The sequence below is a fragment of the Phascolarctos cinereus genome, unplaced genomic scaffold (genome assembly GCF_003287225.1).
Source record: "Phascolarctos cinereus isolate Bilbo 61053 unplaced genomic scaffold, phaCin_HiC Scaffold_4;HRSCAF=312, whole genome shotgun sequence".
Classification (NCBI taxonomy): domain Eukaryota; kingdom Metazoa; phylum Chordata; class Mammalia; order Diprotodontia; family Phascolarctidae; genus Phascolarctos; species Phascolarctos cinereus.
The window spans coordinates 503500196-503513424 of NW_027555847.1; positions in this window are offsets into that span (position 1 = coordinate 503500196).

Below are 13229 nucleotides of genomic sequence, written 5' to 3' on the forward strand. Positions count from 1 at the left end.
GAATCCTGGAATTGAGGACACTGTTTAACCTTTTTTCTTTTCTTGAAGGAAGATTTCAAAATAACGGTCTTGGCTGTTTGAATTTAAGTGTAGTCACAAAGAAAGATAGAGAAGATGGAAAGCCCACCTTAGATCCTATCTAATATTAAGTTTATATCAATCATATGAGTCTCAGAGGGCTATGTACAGAATCACCCTGTTGACTAACTGAATGAATGAATATGATATGATAAAGAGGATGGAAGGAAAAGAGGAAATGAAGAATAAGCCAGGCTGATGACAGCAGGATTGATTCCAAGGATCACAAATTTTGATTTGGAAAGGACCTTAGAGGTTACGTGGTCCAACACTCATTTTACAGATGAGGAAACTGAGGCCCAGAGAGATTAGGTAGGGTGACGGTGAGAGACGGAAGAGGCAGAATTTGAACCAAGAGTCTTTGACTCTAAATGCTTTTACCCCTGCACCATTTTAAAACCTTTTGAAAAAGAAAAAAAAAAAAGAAGAAGAAGCCTTAGGAAAAACTAGGTGGTGTATTTTCTTTGTACGAGTGCACATACATGATTCTCATTCTGTAACATAGTTGATGTTTCCACAGGAGCTGTTACATCCCAGGCACGCATAATAACACCCCCTCAGAAGATCAGAAAGCCACCGACAAGAGCTAGCCTTTCCTCAGTAGTCATCAAGAGCCTAAGGCGTGGCTCGAGCTCCACCCTTTGTAAAACAATACAAAGAGAAGTCTAGGCTCAAACCATCGCAACATTTTCTCTAAGCTAATTGTGCCCTTCATTCAAGAAATAGTCCCAGAGCAACTGCTATGAGTAAGACCTGGTGCAGAGGCACTGCTGTTCCTCAGTTACAGACACTGAGACGTGTCACCTCCCCAGTGGTGTGTCCTGCCTGCTTAGCACTGGCCAGAGCTGTAATGGAAACCCCAAATTGCCATTCAACTTTTTGTAGTGTGTATGTCTTCTCTCACTAACTAGATGGTAAGCACTTTAGGGGCAGCAATCTTGACCTGTATAATCTTTATGTCCTGTTAATTTGTATACGTAGGGTAGTGAGCAGCGAATGTGTGTTTATTTGATTGGAAAAATATGTCAATGAATTATGAAGGAAAGGAACAAGCATTTATTAAGTACTTACTCTATGCCCCCCCATATAAGGGCAGCTAGGTGGCAAAGTGGTAGAGTACTGAGCTTGTAAGCAAGAAGTCATCTTCTTGAGTTCAAATCTAGCTTCAGCCATTTACTAGCTTCATGGCTTAACCCTGTTTGCCTCAGTTTCCTCATCTGTAAAATGAACTGGAAAAGGAAATGGCAAATCACTCCCAGCATCTTTGCCAAGAAAACTCCAAATGGAATCACAAAGAATCATATGACTGCATAGCAATGTCAGGCACTATGATAAGCACTTTACAAATATTATCTCATTTGATCCTCACTATAACCCTTCAGGTAAGTGATATTATTATCTCCATCTTACAGTTAAGAAGTGGAAGATAGGCAAGTGACTTGCCCTGAGTCACATAGCTAGGTCAAATTTGATCTCAGGTCTTCCTGACTCTAGGCCCAGGGCTCTATCCATTGCACCACCTAGCTGCATCAAGACAACCCGGAAGGATTCCAGAGTCTTGTTTTGTTTTTTAATCAGCAAAAAGTGAGAAACATAAATGTAAAAAAATGAGATTACAGATCGTCATAATTCCTCTACCTAGTGAGAAAGGGAGGGGCATGGAGAGGAGTCATTAAAAAAAAGGGGGGAAAAAAGAAGCTTTCAGGATAGTCGGGTTTAATTAAGCCTTATAATGAGACACTTCCCATTTGGGGTTTGGATGGTTCACCCCCTTCAATCACTTTTTCTTCTGTGATAGGTCAGGTAAGGATTTTTATAAGAATGTTCTTTGTACTCTTATAAAAACAAGTGAACACTTCAGTTTTTCCCATTGTGAGGAAATAGAATCTATTATATAAAACTAAGTTCAAAGGATATTATGAGTCCTATAAAAAAAAAAGATTTCTTTTTTGGTTTGGTTTTGTTATTTTAAAAAACAGAGGAAACTAGTACAGTGGAAATGATCCTTGAATGTGATACCAGAGGATTTAGATTTGGGTTCAAATCCTGATTTGTTATGTGACATTAGGTCAATTAATTCATCTCTCTGGGTCCTTGGTTCCCTCTGCTGTAAAATGAGGAGGTTGGACCAAATGACCTCTCGGGTGCTTTCTGGCTCTTGGTCCCTGGTCATTGACTTATCCTATGATTATATGTGGAAAAACTTTAACTCGAAAGTAGTTATTTGGAGTTTTGAAACTACTCTGGTAGTTTCGTATAATGTCTTACTAAGAAGCTTGCTGAAATATTTATACCACCATAAAAAATTATTGGTCCATAACCACCAATAAAAATGAAAATAAAGCACCTTTGTATTTTCTGAATTGGCTCCCAAGGACCTGATTCTTTGCTTGGTGTCTCTCTTAATTTCCTATGGGAATTGTATGCACAAGGATTAAGTACCAGGCAGAACCTGAAGTGAAAGAAAATGAACCAGACTCATTATTTCCTCTTCTCTCTATCCATTATTCCTTTATTTTTCTACCCTTGCCTCCCACTAGAGAGGAATGATAAAGTAAGCAAAAGGAAGAAAAAGGAAAGGAAAAGGGTGAAGGTACAAAGGAAAGCAATTAAGTAGCATAGTGGATAAACTTGGCCTCAGGAAGACCTAAATTCAAATCTTTCCTCCGTCACTGCCTATGTGACCCTGAGATCATCAATTAGCCTTTGTCAGACTCAGTTTCTTCATCTGCAAAATGGGAATGGCAATAGCAATACAGTTATGAGAGTCAAATGTGATGATATATGTGATACTATAAGATGAGATGATATATGATAAGTGAAATAATGTATGATAATATATTATGTAAAAATGAGATATCATTGGAGGATCATGGTAGAGTCAAAAAGAACACTAGCTTTTGAATCTGTGGCCCAAGCCCCACCTCATCCATTTATTAGTTATATGACCCTGAGCAAGTAACAACCTCTTTTGAGTTTGTTTTCTCATTTGTGAAGTGGGGAAAAGGGATGGGCTAGATTGCCTCTAAGTCTCTTCCGGCTTTCAGCTCTTAATGTATGATCCTACAAGAGTTGTAGGGTAGGAATCAGCATCCACAGAAATATCCTATTCCCTTCAATGGAGTGGAATTTCATAATAAATTGGAATTCAGTTTCAGGTGGCTCTGTCTATCCCACAAGGGAAGTCTAAATAGAGCTGATTTGGGGTCACTTATGGAAAAATACTGTCATTATTCTTATTGGTCTTGGGTGATGCCTTAGTGAAATTTGCCAGGCCCGTAAAAGCCCACTAAATTCAAAATGCTTGCCTTTCTGCCCAAATAGCATTTCAGATTAGAGAAAATACATCAACTTAAAAACCCTTGGAGCCCTGGATTAGGATCTCCATATACACAATGCAAGCAGAACAAGCCCATTTTATGAGCCTGACATACACGGAGACACCCCCTGTTTAAACGCATTCAGGCCTTTCTGGATTTTATTTATTTACCCTGGACTTGGTAGCACATGGACAGAAGAGTCCTCCACTTCTATAATAAGAACTCATCAATCATAACACCTCCCTCCAATCAGTCTCTTTACTATGCTCTGCAATTTATTACATTTCCAATAAAAAGTTCATTTCTGAGGTTTGCTATTCTTTCATTGGGTTCTGTCTACAGTCAGTACCATGAACTTGTCCGTTCTCACCAGCTTTCTTCAGGCCATCCCTGATTTGCTGGGTGGAGAGAGAGGCAGAGATAGAGAGACAGAGAAAGACAGAGACACAGACAGACAGACAGAGACAGAGAAACAGAGAAAGGAAGAGAAACGGGCAGCTTAGTCGCGAAGTGGATAGCACTCTGGCATTGGAGTCAGGAGGACCTAAGTTCAAATCCGTTCTCGGACACTTGACACTTACTGGTTGTGTGACCCTGGTCAAGTCACTTAACCCCTATTGCCTCACCAAAAAGAAAAAAAAAAGGAAGAAGCAGAGAGAGACAGAGGGAAAGACAGAAATAGAGGGAGAGGGGCAGCTAGGTGGTACAGTGGATAGAGCACCGGCCCTGGATTCAGGAGGACCTGAGTTCAAATCCAGCCTCAGACCAAACATTTGACACTTACTAGCTGGGTGACCCTAGGCAAGTCACTTAACCCCAACTGCCTAAAAATTAAAAAAAAAGATTAAAAAAAAGAAATAGAGGGAGAAAGAGAGGCAGACAGAGAAAGAGAAAGACAGAGGGAGAGAGAGAGAGACAGATACAGAGAGACAGAGAAACAGAGAGCAGTCAGACTGGAACTGTGGGAAATGGACACAAAGAAATTGAAGATAGGCTATTTGTCCTGAGCAACTCAGAACACGATGCTTCTTCAGTCTAAAGAGGGAGATAGAACAAGCCCACGTGAAAAATGTGTACAGAAGAAATATAAACAAAGCACATAACTAATTGCAGCTGGACAGACATAAGTGCTGAGGAGATGCTGTGGTGAGCCCAGCGATAGGGGCCAGGTGGGATTAATTTAGAAAAGGGTTAGGGGTGGGAGGGAGGTCACAAAAGCCCTAGCTTTCACTGTTGTAGGCTGCTAATTGAAAACAAAAGGGAAAGGTAAATGTTGCTTTCAGATCTTCTTGCCAACCCAGATGATTGAGATGGTGATGAGGAGTCTTCTTAATTTCTTATTTAATTGGGTGGAGTTTCCCCAAGGAGTCTAAATATTTCGGCCACTCCCCTAGTTCCCAGGTAAAGACAGCCTCTGATAGAACACAGTTGTTTGTTCTTACAATAGATGAGGACCTGAATGAGGGAGCTTCCCTGAAGCTGGGGCAAAGGGAATGGGGGGTCATTGGGCATCTCCTATCCCCAGCTTCATATTCTTAAGATGGCCGCCCAAATAGGAAAGGAACTGACCTTTCTGGTCAATAGTAAGCACTCCCTCCCATCCATAGATGGATTCTTTGAAATAAACTAGAGTGTTAGAAGCAAAGAAAGGCAAAGAAGGCTCTCATTTGCAAATAGGACTTTAAAGGTGGCAAACCACTTCACACACACAAGGCATCTAGGTGTTATAGTGGATAAAACACTGACCTGAGTTCCAATCCAGCATCAGACACTTACTATCTGTGCAACTCTGGGTAAGTCTCTCAGCATCAGCTTACTCATCTATAAAATGGAATAATAATCTGCCCCCATGGAATTGTTGTGAGATAAAATATGTAAAGCATTTTGCAAACTTTAAAGTCCCACATAAATGCTAATTATTAATTTTAATATTTAATTATTTATGATTCAATTCAATAATATTTGATATTTGATATTAAAATATTGTTAATTTATTTGACCCACACAACAGCCCTGTGAGATAGTTGTGATTATTATCCCCATTTTACAGTGAGGAAAGTGAGGCTCAGAGAGTTTAAGGAAGTTGGTGCTTGTAAATACTTGCTGATCAGTGGATTGATTAACTTGCTCAGGGCCACACAGCTAACGAATGTCAGACAGATTCAAATTCAGCTCTTCCTGACATTCCAGGTTGGAATGCTATCCATCATGCCAAGCTATCTCTCAAATACCTCTGACTGATTCCCTGTAACACCCAGAAGCCATCCTATGTCCTTGAAACACTTACCTGTCTAATGCCCCAGATTGTGGGCAGTTCTCCTAAACAAATACCAAGCTACCTTCACCTAGATGGCTGATGTCATTAGGTGAATACCAGCCTACGTATTCTTTCCAGGTTTGAGGCTGATGGGTGAAAAGTGAGGGTTTTTTTCCTTCTTATTTTGTCCCATCTTGGGCAAAGTTGACTTTTGGGAACTCAGCCCTAAGCTGTAAACACAGCCTCTGAGACCTTTGCTCTGCCTTACTACAGAATTTATGATTTGTTTACATTGGAGGTGAGGATCAGGCAAGAGGTGTAATCCTAGAGACTTTGGGCAGACTTTGCTCAAAAGGAAAAAAAGGGAATCTGGGACCAGAGAATTAAAACATTTCCTTGTTCTATGCATGATTTGTGGGCACTTCCAAGAAGAGAGGTCATGCCCTGAGGAAATTGGTCCAACTGGCCTTTAGCGAACATCAGACCTGTCCCTGGGAATTTAAGACAAATTTCACAGAAGTTATCCAGAAGACTGGGATTGGGGAAATTCCTTTTCTCCACAGAAGATCAGCATTTAGTGGCTATGACAATCTAAAAGACTGGACTCAGATTTTATCATGTACAATTGCTGGGATTCAACTGACTTTTTTTTTTTAAGTAGTGGCTGAGGACACAGGTGATTTTCAACCAGAAGAGGACTCTCAGAGATTACTTCCAGAAAGAACTACCCTGAGAAGACTACACTTGCAAATACATCCCTCAATGAAAGAAAACCTGAATGAGACAGAGATTCCACAACCCCTCCTAGTAGCCTGGTCAAGAACTGGATTTCTTTTTTTTTTTAAATAATTTATTTATTTTTAGTTTTCAACATTCACTTCCAAAAGATTTTGCAGTTTTTAAATTTTTCCCCCTCCCTCTCCTCCCCTCTCCCCAAGAGGGCATGCAATCTTATATAGAATCTACTTATACATTCATATTAAGCATATTTTCACATTAGCCATGATGTATAGAAGAATTAGAACCAATGGTAGGAACCACAAGAAAGAAGAAATAAAAGAAAACAGCAAAAGAAAAGGAGACCAAATAGTATGTTTCCATCTGTATTCAGACTCCACGGTTCTTTTTCTGGATGTATGTAGCATTTTCCATCACAAATGAGTCTTTTGGAGTAGTTTTAGATCCTTTCATTGCTAAGAGATAATTGTATCAAAGTTAGTCATCACATCATGTAACTATTACTATGTACAATGTTCTCCTGGTTTTGCTCATTTCACTCAGCATCAGTTCATATAAGTTTTTCCAGGTTTTTCTGAAGTCCATCTGCTCATCATTTCTTATAGCACAATAATATTCCATTACATTCATATACCACAACTTGTTCAGCCATTCCCCATTTGATGGGCATCCCCTCAATTTCCAATTCTTTGCCACCACAAAAAGAGCTGCTATAAATATTTTTGTACATATGGGTCTTTTTTCCCATTTTTGTGATCTCTTTGGGGTACAGACCTAGAAGTTGTATTTCTGGGTCAAAGGGTATGCACATTTTTATAGCCCTTAGGGCACAGTTCCAAATTGCTCTCCAGAATGACTGGATCATTTCACAATTCCACCAAGAATGCATTCACATCTTCTCCAACATTTATCATTTTCCTGTTTTGTCATGTTAGCCAATCTGACAGGTGTGATGTGGTACCTCAGAGTCGTTTTGATGTGCATTTCTCTAATCCACAGTGATTTAGAGCATTTTTTCATATGACTATAGATAGCTTTAATTTCTTCTTCTGAAAATTGCCTATTCATATCCTTTGAGCATTTATCGATTGGGGAATGACTTGTATTCTTATAAATTCAACTCAGTTCTGTATATATTTTAGAAATGAGGCCTTTATCAGAAACACTGGCTGTAAAAATTGTTTCCCAGCTTTCTGATTCCCTTCTAAGCTTGTTTGCATTGGCTTTGTTTGTGCAAAAACATTTTAATTTAATGGAATCAGTCATCCATTTTGCATTTCATAATATTCTGTATTTCTTGTTTGGTCATAAATTCTTCCCTTCTCCACAGATCTGATAGGTAAACTATTCCTTGCTCTCCCAGTTTGCTTATGCTATCAGTCTTTATATCTAAATCATGTACCCATTTTGACTTTATCTTGGTATATAGGGTGTAAGATGTTGGTCTATGCCTAGTTTCTGCCATACTCTTTTCCAATTTTCCTAGCAGTTTTTGTTAAATAGTGAGTTCTTGTCTCAGAAGCTGGAGTCTTTGGATTTATCAAATAGTAGATTACTATACTCATTGACTGTTATGTCTTGCATACCTAACCTATTCCACTGATCTACCACTCTATTTCTTAGCCAGTACCAAGTAGTTTTAATGATTGCTGCTTTATAATACAATTTAAGATCTGGTACAGGTAGGCCACCTTCCCTTGCATTTCTTTTCATTAGTTCTCTTGATATTCTGGACCTCTTGTTCTTCCAGATAAACTTTGTAATTGTTTTTTCTAGCTTTATAAAATAATTTTTTGGTGGTTTGATTGGTATGGCACTAAATAAGTAAATTAGCTTAGGTAGAATTGTCATTTTTATTATATTAGCTTGGCCTACCCATGAGCAACTGATATTTTTCCGATTATTTAGATCTGACTTTAATTGTGTAAAAAGTGTTTTGTAATTGTGTTCATATAATTCCTGAATCTGTTTTGGCAGGTAGACTCCCAAATAATGTATAATGTTTGCAGTAACTTTAAATGGAATTTCTCTTTCTATCTCTTGCTGTTGGGCTTTGTTAGTCATATATAGAAATGCTGATGATTTATGTGGGTTTATTTTATATCCTGCAACTTTGTTAAATTTGATTATTATTTCAAGTAATTTTTTACTTAATTCTCTAAGTATACCATCATATCATCTGCAAAGAGTGATAGCTTTGTTTCTTCTTTGCCTATTCTAATTTCTTCAATTTCTTTTTCTTCTCTTATTGCTAAAGCTAACATTTCTAGTACAATATTGAATAACAGTGGTGATCAAGAACTGAATTCCAATTCAAATCAACAATTGCCTGACATGTACAAGGTGTGTTTTAGGGATTCAATTGTACTTTTCTCCTCAAAATCTGGCTTGCACACAATCGAAGTGAGGCCTACTCTAATTAGCTCTTGACCACCTTGCTTCTCGTCTACTAGGTTAAGTGATGGGATCTTGTGCACCCTGGCCTCGTGTGTGTTGTGTGTGTGTGTGTGTGTGTGTGTGTGTGTCTGTCTGTCTGTCTGTGTCTGTGTGTGTCTGTGTGTGTCTTTGCTTCTCAGGGGCATGCAGAGGCTTCAGGTTGGTCCCCATCTCTCACCATCTGTGCAAGGGTCAGATAGCCAGTATGTGTGACATACAGGTATTAAATCTTGGTCTTACTCGAAAGCCACCTTACTAATCCAATTGCATACTGCCCTTAGATACATGTATATACAACATACATGAGATTGCACAGACAGACACGTGCATACACAAACACATACACACATATGAGAGAGAACAGTGCATAGCTGGCAAGCCTCAGTAAGGAATAACTGGATTATTCGCTGACACATACTCTCAGGCCATTTAATTTCTCAGGGCCCCAGGTAATCTCTAAGATTCTCTTATGTTAAGATAGAGTTTTTGATCTCTGTAAGTTGAAGGAGAGTTGAGGTAGCTAACAGACTTGATGGATAGAGTCAGGAAGACCTGAATTCAAATCTACCCTCAGATACTTACTATATGTGTGCCCACGGGCAAGTCACAACCTCTACCTGCCTCAGTTTCCTCAACTGTAAAATGGGGATAATAATAGCACCTATCTTGCAGGGTTGTTGTGAGGATCAAATGAGTTAATATTTCTAAAAAAAGAGCTTAGTTCAGTACGTAACACATAACAGAGATGACATAAAGCATATCTTCATTGGCAAAGGGAAATTTCTTACTAGGAGCTACCCACACCAATAAAATCATAGGTCTGGTTGAAAAAGAAAAGAATTTTTTTTTGTGAGGCAGCTGGAGTTAAATGACTTGCCCAGGGTCACACAGTTAGTTTCAAATGATCAGGTGTCTGAGGCTGGATTTGAACTGAGGTCCTCCTAACTCCAGAGCTGGTGCTCTATCCACGACACCGTGTAGCTTCCCCAAAAACCATATTATTTTAAAGTGATAATTTTGTGTTAAGAGGTTGTGTAGACAGGGAACACAGAGCTGGACCTGGATTTAGAAATAGCTGGGTTCAAATCCCTGCCTCTGACCTTTGCTATGTGACCCTAATCATACCACTTGAGCCCTCTGAACCTCAGTAACTCCAGGACTTAGCTACTAATGAAATCATAGCATTTCCCTTCTAACAATCATAAATTCTTCGCTTGTTCACATAATTCTGTGTAATTATTTTTCTAAGTATACCTGCATATGTATAGACATACACATGCATGTTTGTAGGTATATTTTTTTTCCTCTGAACAAGATTTCACTTTAGGAGTGCAACCTATTTCTGGGCCCACAATTTCCTCCCAAATATGGCTTGTATAAAACTTGACAGTGGCCTGCCATGCTATTTAGACCATGTATACGAGAAGATGTCACTGGTTTTCACAGCAACAATTGCTTCCCTATGTTACAGGAGCCAAGGCCTGAGATCTCACCTGCTGGTGCTACCTGTAAAATGGACCACACATCCCAAGGTTTCCAGAGGTAGGGACCTCACTGCAAAGTAAAGCCCATCAACTCTCCTCTCCACATACCCCCATCTCAAAGCTGGAGAAGACTACTAAGATGGTAGGAATCCTTAAGGGTCTCTCTATAATGTAAAAATAGCAAGATTGCAGGATTTGGAATAGTTAAATCTAGGGTCCAAAGCTATAACTTCCTGTGTCATCTCACTTCTCAGCCTCAGTTTCCTCATTTGTAAAATAAGTGGGTTGAAATAAATGGCTTCTTAAATTCTTTTCCTGCTCTGAATCTTTGAGCCTGTAACTGAAAGGAGAGTTGGTGAAGGGAAATTCTTTGCCAGGAACTCCCCACACCAATAAAGTCGTAGTTCTTGTTTGTTTGTTTGTTTGTTTGTTAAAGGGGAGTTCCTATGACTTATTTTGTCATGACTCAGACTGCACTCCCCATTTGAAGGTATGAGGCTGCCCTTCCTACCGTACACACCTGCAGAGGATGTTGCATTAAATTCAAAGTCACAGGGCAGAAATGTGAGTGCTGGAGACCCATAAAAATAGTCAATTCTTCAGGATTTCTAAGAGAGCCAAGGGCTACTAGCCTAGGAGCAGAATGTAAGAAGTTGAGGGAGGCTGGATGAGATCAGGTGAGAGCTAGCCATCTAAATTAGCCTCCTCTTCTCAGCCCAGAAGAGCACTTGGCACATCTCCAAAGGGGGTATAGTCTTAGGGAACTTTCCATTGGTCCCTGTGAGAGAGATTTAGCATCCTTTGTTTTTGGAGCCTAGAAAGGCTAGATTCAGTCTGAGTAATGAGGAGGCCGGGTAGCAATTTCCATTTGTTCTGAGAACTGAAGAGTGTGAGGAGCCTATTTGGAAACAGCCCTGAGAAGGTGACAAAAAAGAATGGAAGGATGGGTGCTCTGGGGCTGTGAAAGAGAGGGCAAGAGATAGAAGACTGGCCCTGGAGTCAGGAAGACCTGAGTTCAAATATGGTCTCAGACCAGACACTTGACACTTACTAGCTGTGTGACCCTGGGCAAGTCACTTAACCCCCATTGCCTCACCAAAAAGAAAAAAAAAAGAGAGGGCAAGAAAAGAAAGAAAAAAATGGAGTTGTCCCATTTCTTTCATCATATTCATGTGTAGGGGTAGTAGGATAGTGTGGTATATTGGTGCATCGGTGTCAAACTCAAATAGAAATGGATCCCTGCAGGCATGCATTGACTTACATAACCACAAATTAACATTATCCATGTTGCATTTTTATTTATTTTGTTAAACATTTCTTAATTACATTTTAACCTGGTTCTGGCGACGTTGGTAGTTTTCCAAGCTGCTTGCGGGAGAAGAGAGAAGGAAGTCTGATACTTCTGGTGTAGTAACTAGAGGACTAGCAGCCCTGAAAAGAGCTCGGCAAGCCCTCACACCAGCGGTGCTCATCGTCCCCGAACACCACATACAAACACCTTTAGTGTCCACCTGTCGCCCAACTCTCAGCTGTGGCTCCAAGAAGATGTAGCATGCTCAGCCACCACACCCCACGAAAGCTGTCTAGGCAGATGGGCTAAACCAGTTTGAGAGTAACAAAGTCCTCAAACTCATCAATGAGCTGGAGCGCTGTCTACCCCAAGCATGTAAAGACGTCCCCCAGCAGAATGAACGGGCAGTTGGGAACAATTTGTTCCAAAAGCCATGAAGGCAACTGAAGCAGGTGCTGTGGAGTGCTTAGAGCTTGGTCAGATGTCAAAGATGCCAAGGTCATCCACTAAATCCCAGGCCACCACCAGTCATCTTGACTTGTGTCCTACTGGACTTGGATGACTCGAAGACAGAATGAGGCTGATGACTTTGCACAGCTCTGCCTCACTTAAATCCAATTCACCGGCAAGTCAAGATGTCACCTGTAATGTCATTGGTCCTCTACGAACAACAGTGCATAGAGAGTGGGTCACAGACTCAGGAAGACCCAGGTTTGAGTACTATCTCTGATACATAATGGTTGCTTGACCCTTGGCAAATCCCTTAATTTCCCATTGCCACAGGCAACTCTCTAAAACTATAAACTACAGAACTTGAGTCAATCTGCACCAGTAGAAGAAATTTCCCTATCCAGAGTTTCCTAACTCTGAATAAATCACAGGTAGTGCAGTGGATAGAGCACCGGGCCTGGAGTCAGAAAGGCTTGATTTTAAATCCACCCTCAGACACTTACTAGCTATGTGACCCTGGGCAAGTCACTTAACCTTTGCCTGCCTCAATATCTTCAATTGTGAAATGAGGATAATAACACCTAAATTACAAAGTTGTTGTGAGGATCTAACGAGATGATATTTCTAATACACTTGGTACAGTGTCTGGCATACAGTAGGTTCTATATAAAAACTTATTCCCTTCCAACCGATAAAAATAAATGTGCAGTGACAAGCAGGTAGAGGAAAAATCTGGTGAAACATTTGTTTTGTACCTTTCCAATGTACTAATGCACTCTCCGTGTAATGTCGCGTATTATAGTTATCTCTGTTGGTGTATTATTCTCATCCACACTTGTAAGCACCATGAAGCTAGAAATTGCATCATATATGACATTTCCTCTCTCTCAAGAACTAGTATAGCTCTCTACACATAGTAGGCGCTTAAGGAATGTGTGTTTAATTTAACTGAATGGAATTGAATTTCCCAAAGCTCATCTGTCTGGCATTTCCCACTATTTTACGTAACTCAGTTTTTTCCACCTAATTTCTGTAATTATCCATGCTTTTTTTAACTGAACAGAATGCCTAACATTTTTACGTGGCAGGCAATTATTTATTTCTAGAAAATATGGCAGATTTATCCCAAACAGGTTATCGTTTTCATGCAATAATTTTACATAGTGATTTTTCAA